The 12775-nt window shown below is 42.7% G+C and overlaps 2 protein-coding genes across 3 annotated transcripts in view; one reads left to right on the top strand and one right to left on the bottom strand.

Moving 5' to 3' along the window:
- si:cabz01090165.1 (uncharacterized protein LOC100333421 homolog) overlaps positions 1-12775 on the top strand; it is a 91383-nt gene that overhangs the window by 57158 nt on the left and 21450 nt on the right.
- Positions 1-12775, bottom strand: part of LOC133658589 (THAP domain-containing protein 10-like) — a 115426-nt gene that overhangs the window by 27401 nt on the left and 75250 nt on the right. The gene's annotated exons all lie outside the window — the stretch shown is intronic.

A 12775-nucleotide genomic window follows, 5' to 3' on the forward strand; every position in this document is an offset into this window, starting at 1 on the left:
CTAGTCTCATATAGTCTGGGCTAGTTTTGTACAGTATGCCCATGCCTAGTCTAGAATAATCTGGCCTAGTTTTGTAAAGTCTGATCATGCCTAGTCTAGAATAGTCTTGTTTAGTTTTGTACGGTGTGGTCATGCCTAGTCTAGTATATGCTAGTCTAGTTTTGTACGATCTGGTCATGCCTAGTCTAAAATAGTCTGGTCTAGTTTTGTACGGTCACTTTTAGCCTAGAATAGTCTGGACTAGTTTTGTACCGTCTGGTCATGCCTAGTCTAGTATAGTCTGGTCTAGTTTTGTACGGTCTGGTCATGTCTAGTCTCATATATTCTGGTCTAGTTGTATATGGTCTGGTCATGCCTAGTCAAGAATAGTCTGGACAAGATTTGTATGGTCTGGTCATGCCTAGTCTAGAATAGTCTGGTCTAGTTTTGTACAGTCATGTTTAGCCTAGAATAGTCTGGACTAGTTTTGTACGGTCTGGTCATGCCTGGTCTAGTATAGTCTGGTCTAGTTTTGTACGGTCTGGTCATGTCTAGTCTCATATAGTCTGGGCTAGTTTTGTACAGTATGCCCATGCCTGGACTAGAATAATCTGGCCTAGTTTTGTAAAGTCTGATCATGCCTAGTTTAGAATAGTCTCGTTTAGTTTTGTACGGTCTGGTCATGCCTAGACTATGCTAGTCTAGTTGTGTACGATCTGGTCATGCCTAGTCTAGAATAGTCTGGTCTAGTTTTGTACGGTCACATTTAGCCTAGAATAGCCTGGACTAGTTTTGTACCGTCTGGTCATGCCTAGTCTAGTATAGTCTGGTCTAGTTTTGTACGGTCTGGTCATGTCTAGTCTCATATATATTCTGGTCTAGTTGTATACGGTCTGGTCATGCCTAGTCTAGAATAGTCTGGACAAGATTTGTATGGTCTGGTCATGCCTAGACTAGAATAGTCTGGTCTAGTTTTGTACAGTCATGTTTAGCCTAGAATAGTCTGGACTAGTTTTGTACGGTCTGGTCATGCCTGGTCTAGTATAGTCTGGTCTAGTTTTGTACGGTCTGGTCATGTCTAGTCTCATATAGTCTGGGCTAGTTTTGTACAGTATGCCCAAGCCTAGTCTAGAATAATCTGGCCTAGTTTTGTAAAGTCTGATCATGCCTAGTCTAGAATAGTCTCGTTTAGTTTTGTACGGTCTGGTCATGCCTAGTCTAGTATATGCTAGTCTAGTTTTGTACGATCTGGTCATGCCTAGTGTTAAGAATTCTACATGTTTATCTACGTTTCAGATACTTTATTTTGAAGCATTTCATGACAGTGTCACTTCCGCTTCCTTCCTGTAGGGGTCACTTCCGCTTCCCTTTTGGACGTGTGTTAATGTGTGCTGACTTGTTTTCTCTGCTACGTTTAATCGGTGCTCTAGTCTTTGACGATATACTAACTAACTAACTAAATGAACCTACACCAATATGCACCATTAAAGTTGGAGGAGTCCAAATGATGACTGTGTGTTCTCTGACCGGAACCCCAACGTGGTCAATATCCGAAAAAACCAGTCGCAGAGTTTAATACTCAACACCTAGTCTAGAATAGTCTGGTCTAGTTTTGTACGGTCACATTTAGCCTAGAATAGTCTGGACTAATTTTGTACCGTCTGGTCATGCCTAGTCTAGTATAGTCTGGTCTAGTTTTGTAATGTCTGGTCATGTCTAGTCTCATATATTCTGGTCTAGTTGTATACGGTCTGGTCATGCCTAGTCTAGAATAGTCTGGACAAGATGTGTATGGTCTGGTCATGCCTAGTCTAGAATAGTCTGGTCTAGTTTTGTACAGTCATGTTTAGCCTAGAATAGTCTGGACTAGTTTTGTACGGTCTGGTCATGCCTGGTCTAGTATAGTCTGGTCTAGTTTTGTATGGTCTGGTTATGTCTAGTCTCATATAGTCTGGGCTAGTTTTGTACAGTATGCCCATGCCTAGACTAGAATAATCTGTTCTAGTTTTGTAAAGTCTGATCATGCCTAGTCTAGAATAGTCTCGTTTAGTTTTGTACGGTCTGGTCATGCCTAGTCTAGTATATGCTAGTCTAGTTTTGTACGATCTGGTCATGCCTAGTCTAGAATAGTCTGGTCTAGTTTTGTACGGTCACATTTAGCCTAGAATAGTCTGGACTAGTTTTGTACCGTCTGGTCATGCCTAGTCTAGTATAGTCTGGTCTAGTTTTGTACGGTCTGGTCATGTCTAGTCTCATATATATTCTGGTCTAGTTGTATACGGTCTGGTCATGCCTAGTCTAGAATAGTCTGGACAAGATTTGTATGGTCTGGTCATGCCTAGTCTAGGATAGCCTGGTCTAGTTTTGTACGGTCACATTTAGCCTAGAATAGTCTGGACTAGTTTTGTACCGTCTGGTCATGCCTGGTCTAGTATAGTCTGGTCTAGTTTTGTACGGTCTGGTCACGTCTAGTCTCATATAGTCTGGGCTAGTTTTGTACAGTATGCCCATGCCTAGTCTAGCATAATCTGGCCTAGTTTTGTAAAGTCTGATCATGCCCAGTCTAGAATAGTCTCGTTTAGTTTTGTACGGTGTGGTCATGCCTAGTCTAGTATATGCTAGTCTAGTTTTGTACGATCTGGTCATGCCTAGTCTAAAATAGTCTGGTCTAGTATTGTACGGTCACATTTAGCCTAGAATAGTCTGGACTAGTTTTGTACCGTCTGGTCATGCCTAGTCTAGTATAGTCTGGTCTAGTTTTGTACGGTCTGGTCATGTCTAGTCTCATATATTCTGGTCTAGTTGTATACGGTCTGGTCATGCCTAGTCTGGACAAGATTTGTATGGTCTGGTCATGCCTAGTCTAGAATAGGCTGGTCTAGTTTCGTACGGTCATGTTTAGCCTAGAATAGTCTGGACTAGTTTTGTACGGTCTGGTCATGCCTGGTCTAGTATAGTCTCGTTTAGTTTTGTACGGTCTGGTCATGCCTAGTCTAGTATATGCTAGTCTAGTTTTGTACGATCTGGTCATGCCTAGTCTAGAATTGTCTGATCTAGTTTTGTACGGTCACAATTAGCCTAGAATAGTCTGGACTAGTTTTGTACCGTCTGGTCATGCCTAGTCTAGTATAGTCTGGTCTAGTTTTGTACGGTCTGGTCATGTCTAGTCTCATATATTCTGGTCTAGTTGTATACGGTCTGGTCATGCCTAGTCTAGAATAGTCTGGACAAGATTTGTATGGTCAGGTCATGCCTAGTCTAGAATAGTCTGGTCTAGTTTTGTACAGTCATGTTTAGCCTAGAATAGTCTGGACTAGTTTTGTACGGTCTGGTCATGCCTGGTCTAGTATAGTCTGGTCTAGTTTTGTACGGTCTGGTCATGTCTAGTCTCATATAGTCTGGGCTAGTTTTGTACAGTATGCCCATGCCTAGTCTAGAATAATCTGGCCTAGTTTTGTAAAGTCTGATCATGCCTAGTCTAGAATAGTCTCGTTTAGTTTTGTACGGTCTGGTCATGCCTAGTCTAGTATATGCTAGTCTAGTTGTGTACGATCTGGTCATGCCTAGTCTAGAATAGTCTGGTCTAGTTTTGTACGTTCACATTTAGCCTTGAATAGTCTGGTAGTCTGGACTAGTTTTGTACGGTCTGGTCATGCCTAGTCTAGTATAGTCTGGTCTAGTTTTATACGATCTGGTCATGTCTAGTCTCATATATATATTCTGGTCTAGTTGTATACGGTCTGGTCATGCCTAGTCTAGAATAGCCTGGACAAGATTTGTATGGTCTGGTCATGCCTAGTCTAGAATAGCCTGGTCTAGTTTTGTACGGTCACATTTAGCCTAGAATAGTCTGGACTAGTTTTGTGCCGTCTGGTCATGCCTGGTCTAGTATAGTCTGGTCTAGTTTTGTACGGTCTGGTCATGTCTAGTCTCATATAGTCTGGGCTAGTTTTGTACAGTATGCCCATGCCTAGTCTAGAATAATCTGGCCTAGTTTTGTAAAGTCTGATCATGCCTAGTCTAGAATAGTCTCGTTTAGTTTTGTACGGTCTGGTCATGCCTAGTCTAGTATATGCTAGTCTAGTTTTGTACGATCTGGTCATGCCTAGTCTAAAATAGTCTGGTCTAGTTTTGTACGGTCACATTTAGCCTAGAATAGTCTGGACTAGTTTTGTACCGTCTGGTCATGCCTAGTCTAGTATAGTCTGGTCTAGTTTTGTACGGTCTGGTCATGTCTAGTCTCATATATTCTGGTCTAGTTATATACGGTCTGGTCATGCCTAGTCTAGAATAGTCTGGACAAGATTTGTATGGTCTGGTCATGCCTAGTCTAGAATAGACTGGTCTAGTTTTGTACAGTCATGTTTAGCCTAGAATAGTCTGGACTAGTTTTGTACGGTCTGGTCATGCCTGGTCTAGTATAGTCTGGTCTAGTTTTGTACGGTCTGGTCATGCCTAGTCTAGTATATGCTAGTCTAGTTTTGTACGATCTGGTCATGCCTAGTCTAGAATAGACTGGTCTAGTTTTGTACGGTCACAATTAGCCTAGAATAGTCTGGACTAGTTTTGTACCGTCTGGTCATGCCTAGTCTAGTATAGTCTGGTCTAGTTTTGTACGGTCTGGTCATGTCTAGTCTCATATATTCTGGTCTAGTTGTATACGGTCTGGTCATGCCTAGTCTAGAATAGTCTGGACAAGATTTGTATGGTCTGGTCATGCCTAGTCTAGAATAGGCTGGTCTAGTTTTGTACAGTCATGTTTAGCCTAGAATAGTCTGGACTAGTTTTGTACGGTCTGGTCATTCCTGGTCTAGTATAGTCTGGTCTAGTTTTGTACGGTCTGGTCATGTCTAGTCTCATATAGTCTGGGCTAGTTTTGTACAGTATGCCCATGCCTAGTCTAGAATAATCTGGCCTAGTTTTGTAAAGTCTGATCATGCCTAGTCTAGAATAGTCTCGTTTAGTTTTGTACGGTCTGGTCATGCCTAGTCTAGTATATGCTAGTCTAGTTGTGTACGATCTGGTCATGCCTAGTGTAGAATAGACTGGTCTAGTTTTGTACCGTCACATTTAGCCTAGAATAGCCTGGACTAGTTTTGTACCGTCTGGTCATGCCTAGTCTAGTACAGTCTGGTCTAGTTTTGTACGGTCTGGTCATGTCTAGTCTCATATATTCTGGTCTAGTTGTATACGGTCTGGTCATGCCTAGTCTAGAATAGTCTGGACAAGATTTGTATGGTCTGGTCATGCCTAGTCTAGAATAGTCTGGTCTAGTTTTGTACAGTCATGTTTAGCCTAGAATAGTCTGGACTAGTTTTGTACAGTCTGGTCATGCCTGGTCTAGTATAGTCTGGTCTAGTTTTGTACGGTCTGGTCATGTCTAGTCTCATATAGTCTGGGCTAGTTTTGTACAGTATATCCATGCCTAGTCTAGAATAATCTGGCCTAGTTTTGTAAAGTCAGATCATGCCTAGTCTAGAATAGTCTCGTTTAGTTTTGTACGGTCTGGTCATGCCTAGTCTAGTATATGCTAGTCTAGTTTTGTACGATCTGGTCATGCCTAGTCTAGAATAGTCTGGTCTGGTTTTGTACCGTCACATTTAGCCTAGAATAGTCTGGACTAGTTTTGTACCGTCTGGTCATGCCTAGTCTAGTACAGTCTGGTCTTGTTTTGTACGGTCTGGTCATGTCTAGTCTCATATATTCTGGTCTAGTTGTATACGGTCTGGTCATGCCTAGTCTGGACTAGTTTTGTATGGTCTGGTCATGCCTAGTCTGTAATAGCCTGGTCTAGTTTTGTACGGTCTGGTGGTGTCTAGTCTAGTGTAGTCTGGTCTTGTTTTGTACGGTCTGGTCATGTTTAGTCTAGTGTAGTCTGGTGTAGTTTTGTACAGTCTGGTCATGCCTAGTCTTGAAGTCCAGTCTGCTCCGGGACCTGGACCCCTCCTTCCTGTTTGAGGTTGCTAAGAGACACAGGCAGTCATCTTCATCTTCATGGACATCTCATTCGTCGCCTCGTAAAAACAAACGTTCCCGCCCTGGCCGTGTTATTTAGGGGGAACATTCCGGAGCGGCAAGCGGTCCGAGGAGATATTAAAACGATCCATCACGTCAAGGTGCACGCCCCAGCTGCTCCTCACCGGCTCCTGAGCGCACGTCGCCATGCGTGGCCCCGCCCCGCTCCATCACAGAACATTTTCCACGCCACATTAGCGCCCACGTTCCTGCCAGCGTCTTGCCGCCAATAAGAAAATCAGTCGTTTGTTCCGTCCCGCAGAGCGATGGAGGCCGTAGCCGGCGTCCGCTCATCTCTGTCCCTTTGCCGCGCGCCGCCATCCGTCACACTTTCTCCATTACAGCGGGCCCTTCAAACCACTCAGAAGGCAACAAATCAACTCAGACGGCGGTTTCCTTCGGCCACAGAAGAGAGGCTGTTTGGGGGAAGGCGAGCGCGAGAACGCCGAGCAACCTTCAACGACCACACGCACGCGTCAGCCCCATCCAGATAACGCATGGCCATATGGTTATCATGGCTCGTCGTTTCCATGACGATGATCATTGTGGGTCAACATTGTGCTGTCACATGTGAGCAGCTAGCCCCATTAGGCCGTGTGGAGGGGGGGGGGGGGGGGGGACGACACAGGTCCGGTGGCCATGGATGAAGTGCTGGCTGTCCAGAGTCGGGACCCGGGGTGGACCGCTCGCCTGTGCATCGGTTGGAGACATCTCTGCGCTGCTGACCCGTCTCCGCTCGGGATGGTCTCCTGCTGGCCCCACTATGGACTGGACTCTCACTATTATGTTGGATCCACTATGGACTGAACTCTCACTATTATGTTAGATCCACTATGGACTGGACTCTCACTATTATGTTAGATCCACTATGGACTGAACTCTCACTATTATGTTAGATCCACTATGGACTGAACTCTCACTATTATGTTGGATCCACTATGGACTGAACTCTCACTATTATGTTAGGTCCACTATGGACTGAACTCTCAATATTATGTTAGATCCACTATGGACTGGACTCTCACTATTATGTTAGATCCACTATGGACTGGACTCTCACTATTATGTTAGATCCACTATGGACTGGACTTTCACAATATTATGTTGGATCCACTATGGACTGGACTCTCACTATTATGTTAGATCCACTATGGACTGAACTCTCACTATTATGTTAGATCCACTATGGACTGGACTCTCACTATTATGTTAGATCCACTATGGACTGGACTTTCACAATATTATGTTAGATCCACTACGGACTGGACTCTCACTATTATGTTAGATCCACTATGGACTGAACTCTCACTATTATGTTAGATCCACTATGGACTGAACTCTCACTATTATGTTAGATCCACTATGGACTGAACTCTCACTATTATGTTAGATCCACTATGGACTGGACTCTCACTATTATGTTAGATCCACTATGGACTGGACTTTCACAATATTATGTTAGATCCACTACGGACTGGACTCTCACTATTATGTTAGATCCACTATGGACTGAACTCTCACTATTATGTTAGATCCACTATGGACTGAACTCTCACTATTATGTTAGATCCACTATGGACTGAACTCTCACTATTATGTTAGGTCCACTATGGACTGGACTCTCACTATTATGTTAGATCCACTATGGACTGAACTCTCACTATTATGTTAGATCCACTATGGACTGAACTCTCACTATTATGTTAGATCCACTATGGACTGGACTCTCACTATTATGTTAGATCCACTGTGGACTGAACTCTCACTATTATGTTAGATCCACTATGGACTGAACTCTCACTATTTTGTTAGATCCACTATGGACTGAACTCTCACTATTATGTTAGATCCGCTATGGACTGAACTCTCGCTATTATGTTAGATCCACTATGGACTGGACTCTCACTATTATGTTAGATCCACTATGGACTGGACTTTCACAATATTATGTTGGATCCACTATGGACTGGACTCTCACTATTATGTTAGATCCACTATGGACTGAACTCTCACTATTATGTTAGATCCACTATGGACTGAACTCTCACTATTATGTTAGATCCACTATGGACTGGACTCTCACTATTATGTTAGATCCACTATGGACTGAACTCTCACTATTATGTTAGATCCACTATGGACTGAACTCTCACTATTATGTTGGATCCACTATGGACTGAACTCTCACTATTATGTTAGGTCCACTATGGACTGAACTCTCAATATTATGTTAGATCCACTATGGACTGGACTCTCACTATTATGTTAGATCCACTATGGACTGGACTTTCACAATATTATGTTGGATCCACTATGGACTGGACTCTCACTATTATGTTAGATCCACTATGGACTGAACTCTCACTATTATGTTAGATCCACTATGGACTGGACTCTCACTATTATGTTAGATCCACTATGGACTGGACTTTCACAATATTATGTTAGATCCACTACGGACTGGACTCTCACTATTATGTTAGATCCACTATGGACTGAACTCTCACTATTATGTTAGATCCACTATGGACTGAACTCTCACTATTATGTTAGATCCACTATGGACTGAACTCTCACTATTATGTTAGATCCACTATGGACTGGACTCTCACTATTATGTTAGATCCACTATGGACTGGACTTTCACAATATTATGTTAGATCCACTACGGACTGGACTCTCACTATTATGTTAGATCCACTATGGACTGAACTCTCACTATTATGTTAGATCCACTATGGACTGAACTCTCACTATTATGTTAGATCCACTATGGACTGAACTCTCACTATTATGTTAGGTCCACTATGGACTGGACTCTCACTATTATGTTAGATCCACTATGGACTGAACTCTCACTATTATGTTAGATCCACTATGGACTGAACTCTCACTATTATGTTAGATCCACTATGGACTGGACTCTCACTATTATGTTAGATCCACTGTGGACTGAACTCTCACTATTATGTTAGATCCACTATGGACTGAACTCTCACTATTTTGTTAGATCCACTATGGACTGAACTCTCACTATTATGTTAGATCCGCTATGGACTGAACTCTCGCTATTATGTTAGATCCACTATGGACTGGACTCTCACTATTATGTTAGATCCGCTATGGACTGAACTCTCGCTATTATGTTAGATCCACTATGGACTGGACTTTCACAATATTATGTTGGATCCACTATGGACTGGACTCTCACTATTATGTTAGATCCACTATGGACTGAACTCTCACTATTATGTTAGATCCACTATGGACTGAACTCTCACTATTATGTTAGATCCACTATGGACTGGACTCTCACTATTATGTTAAATCCACTATGGACTGGACTTTCACAATATTATGTTAGATCCACTACGGACTGGACTCTCACTATTATGTTAGATCCACTATGGACTGAACTCTCACTTTTATGTTAGATCCACTATGGACTGGACCTCACTATTATGTTAGATCCACTATGGACTGGACTTTCACAATATTATGTTAGATCCACTATGGACTGGACTCTCACTATTATGTTAGATCCACTATGGACTGGAATTTCACAATATTATGTTAGATCCACTACGGACTGGACTCTCACTATTATGTTAGATCCACTATGGACGGAACTCTCACTATTATGTTAGATCCACTATGGACTGGACTCTCACTATTATGTTAGATCCACTCTGGACTGGACTGTCACTATTATGTTAGATCCACTATGGACTGGACTTTCACAATATTATGTTAGATCCACTATGGACTGGACTCTCACTATTATGTTAGATCCACTATGGACTGGACCTCACTATTATGTTAGATCCACTATGGACTGGACTTTCACAATATTATGTTAGATCCACTATGGACTGGACTCTCACTATTATGTTAGATCCACTATGGACTGGACTTTCACAATATTATGTTAGATCCAGTATGGACTGGACTTTCACAATATTATGTTAGATCCACTATGGAGTGAACTCTCACTATTATGTTAGATCCACTATGGACTGGACCTCACTATTATGTTAGATCCACTATGGACTGGACTTTCACAATATTATGTTAGATCCACTATGGACTGAACTCTCACTATTATGTTAGATCCACTATGGACTGGACCTCACTATTATGTTAGATCCACTATGGACTGGACTTTCACAATATTATGTCAGACCCACTCGACGTCCATTGCATCCGGTCTCCCCTAGAGGAGTGGGTCACCCACATATGCGGTCCTCTCCAAGGTTTCTCATAGTCATTCACATCGACGTCCCACTGGGTTGTGAGTTTTTCCTTGCCCTTAGTTGGGCTCTGTACCGCGGATGTCGTTGTGGCTTGTGCAGCCCTTTGAGACACTTGTGATTTAGGGCTGTATAAATAATCATCGATTGATTGCTATTTTAAGAAGGCTAGCAGCTAGCCCCATTAGCCTGTGTTTGCTATTTAAGAAGGCTAACAGCTAGCCCCATTAGCCTCCGTTTGTTGTTTAGAAAGGCTAGCAGCTGGCTCAATTAGCCTGTGGTTGCGACTTAAAAAGGCTAGGAGATAGCTCTTTTAGCCTGTTTTTGATATTTAAAAAGGCGAGCAGCTAGCCCCATTAGCTTGTGTTTGCTATTCAAGAAGGCTAGCAGCTAGCCCCATTAGCCTCCGTTATTTGTTTAGAAAGGCTAGCAGCTGGCTCAATTAGCCTGTGGTTGCGACTTAAAAAGGCTAGGAGATAGCTCTGTTTGCCTGTTTTTGATATTTAAATCTCAATTGGCTTTTAATAGCGACGCACACTGGGGGACGCGCGTGTGTGTCGGCAGAACGTGACTAGGAATATTTTGCCCTTTTTTTGAGGTAAAATTCCCTGCAAAGCTTTTATTATAAGGAATGTATTTTATTTTTGAGTATAAATGTCACTATAGTAAAGAAAATCGTGGATTGTTGTAATTGGCAGGGTGTGCAAGATAAGCCAACTTCTGATGTTTTGTGTAAATACTTCCCCTTCATAATATTGTACTGTATGTAAAACACACACACATATATATCCATCCATTTACTACCACTTTTCCCGTTTGGGGTGGTAGGGGGTGCTGGAGCCTATCTCAGCTGCTTCGGGCGGAAGGCGGGGTACACCCTGGACAAGTCGCCACCTCATCGCAGGGCCAACACAGATAGACAGACAACATTCACACACTTGGGACCATTTAGTGTTGCCAATCAACCTTTATATATAAATATATATATAATGTATATATGTATTAGGGTTGTACGGTATACCGGTACTAGTATAGTACCACGATACTAATGAATCATATTAGATACTATACCGCCTCTAAAATGTGGGGAGACTGGTGCACAGACAGTCACCACACGATCATTGACAGATCCGGGTCAGGGTCCAGTGGCATGGAGTCCAAGACGACTGGGGACTGTTTTCTTTTTTTCTTTTTTTTTAAAAATAATGTCCTGCCCAGCTTCTCGGGCAAATCATATAGCAGATGTAGATGCCCATATCGGCTGTTCAGATTTACTTTACAAAAGAGAAGTGGGGACCCTTTTCTGGTGCAGCCTTCATCCGCCATCCCAGCCGTTGTGACACTCCATAGGGTTAGCAATCATCCTCCGCCTGTTCCACCGTTGAGGTCTTGGGTTGTTATTTCCCCATAACTGGGGGGGTGCCTTCTTCCGCCATCGCAGCCGTTGTGGTAGTTCTTACATCTACCGTCTTCCGCCTGCTCCGCCGTTGAGGTCTTCACCGTATCCCTGGCTAGGGGGCAGTCAATTATTTTGACTCGGGGGCCACATTTAGAAAAAAAAAATGTGTCTGGGTGCCGGTATATCTATTTTTAGGAACACTAATACAAAACCTCACAATAATGTCTGATTGAATGCTAAAAACGTTATGACAGACCGCCTTAAAAAACATAATGGAATTTTAAAAAATTCTATGAACGATAAAACACTGAATATTGACAAAATATGAATGTCACGCCCCCTTTCGATCGACATATTTTACAATCAAGTGAAACGCAGCAAAAATGCAACAAACAGTGAAATGTGAACGCGAAGGGTACAAAATAAACCCACCTACAATCTGATATATCTGATATTTGCTGAATTCCCCCCAAGGATCAATAAAGTACTTTCTATTCTATTCTATTCTATTCTATATATCACTAAGCTTTAGAACTTTGTCGTGAAAATCTCCTTCCGCGTCTGTGGAAACGCTTCCCGCCCACACTGCTTGGTGCCTCGTCTGAGCTGCTGTGACGTAGATGACCATAGTAACTAATTAGATGACCATAGTAACTAATTAGATTACCATAGTAACTGGTATATCACCCATAAGCGCAGATTCCAACCATTGAAATACTTTGTATAGTTGAAGACTTACGGTCATTAGAAAACATGACTGCACATCATAATGGCAGCTACGGTTTCCATCTTAAAGATCTAAAAAAAATATTTGGGAATGTCCGGCGGGCCAGATTGAAAAGCTCAACGGGCCTTAATTTGCCCAGGTCTGTACTAGGCCTTTGCCAATGGCCACCTGGGGTAACAGTAGTAAAGGGGTTCACCGCCTAGTGCCCCAAGACCCCATAGAGGAGCCTCCACTGCCGGATGCACTTTAACGTCGTGCTCAGGACACGATTTTTGGCATACCACTAGATGGAGCCCACAAACCACCAGTGTCTACTGCTGTCCTAAATGATTGGTCAAAAGCCCGTCACATGACTGCAAGGTGCCATGTTGGGGACCAACTCTGGAACTGAGTTGGCCATACTCT

This window comes from Entelurus aequoreus, linkage group LG10, assembly GCF_033978785.1.
Source record: "Entelurus aequoreus isolate RoL-2023_Sb linkage group LG10, RoL_Eaeq_v1.1, whole genome shotgun sequence".
Lineage (NCBI taxonomy): Eukaryota > Metazoa > Chordata > Actinopteri > Syngnathiformes > Syngnathidae > Entelurus > Entelurus aequoreus.